Source organism: Mandrillus leucophaeus, unplaced genomic scaffold (genome assembly GCF_000951045.1).
Source record: "Mandrillus leucophaeus isolate KB7577 unplaced genomic scaffold, Mleu.le_1.0 Scaffold1143, whole genome shotgun sequence".
In the NCBI taxonomy this organism is placed as follows: domain Eukaryota; kingdom Metazoa; phylum Chordata; class Mammalia; order Primates; family Cercopithecidae; genus Mandrillus; species Mandrillus leucophaeus.
Window position 1 is genome coordinate 54,089 of NW_012099688.1, and position 1,080 is coordinate 55,168.

At 38.1% G+C, this 1,080-nt stretch overlaps 1 protein-coding gene across 1 annotated transcript in view; it reads right to left on the bottom strand.

Moving 5' to 3' along the window:
* Positions 1 to 1,080, bottom strand: part of LOC105551938 (cyclin-Y-like protein 2) — a 95,429-nt gene that overhangs the window by 46,765 nt on the left and 47,584 nt on the right. The gene's annotated exons all lie outside the window — the stretch shown is intronic.

Genomic DNA, 1,080 nt, shown 5'->3' on the forward strand with positions numbered 1-1,080 from the left:
ATCTTTCCTGCTTTCTCTTGTGGGCATTTAGTGCTATAAATTTCCCTCTACACACTGCTTTAAATGTGTCGCAGAGATTCTGGTATGTTGTATCTGTGTTCTCATTGGTTTCAAAGAACATCTTCATTTCTGCCTTCATTTTGTTATGTACTCAGCATTCATTCAGGAGCAGGTTGTTCAGTTTCCATGTAGTTGAGCAGTTTTGATTGATTTTCTTAGTCGTGAGTTCTACTTTGATTGCACTGTGGTCTGAGAGACAGTTTGTTATAATTTCTGTTCTTTTGCATTGCTGAGGAGTGCTTTACTTCCAACTATGTGGTCAGTTTTTGAATAAGTGCGATGTGGTGCTGAGAAAAATGTATATTCTGTTGATTTAGGGTGGAGAGTTCTGTAGATGCCTATTAGGTCCACTTGGTGCAGAGTTGAATTCAATTCCTGGATATGCTTCTTAACATTCTGTCTCGTTGATCAGTCTAATGTTGACAGTGAGGTGTTAAAGTCTCCCATTATTATTGTATGAGAGTCTAAGTCTCTTTGTAAATCTCTAAGGACATGCTTTATGAATCTGGGGGCTCCTGTATTGGGTGCATATATATTTAGGATAGTTAGTTCTTCCTGTTGAATTGATCCCTTTACCATTACATAATGACCTTCTTTGTCTCTTTTGATATTTGATGGTTTAAAGTCTGTTTTATCAGAGACTAGCATTGCAACCCCTGCTTTTTTTTGTTCTCCATTTGCTTGGTAGATCTTCCTCCATCCCTTTATTTTGAGCCTATGTGTGTCTCTGCATGTTAGATGGGTCTCTGGAATACAGCAAACTGATGGATCTCTTTATCCAATTTGCCAGTCTGTGTCTTTTAATTGGGCCATTTAGTGCATTTACATTTAAGGTTAATATTGTTATGTGTGAACTTGATCCTGTCAATGTGATATTAACTGGATATTTTTCTCGTTAGCTAATGCAGTTTCTTCGTAGCATCAACGCACTTTACATTTTGGCATGTTTTTGCAATGGCTTGTACCTGTTGTTCCTTTCCATGTTTAGTGCTTCCTTCAGGATCTCTCGTAGGGCAGGCC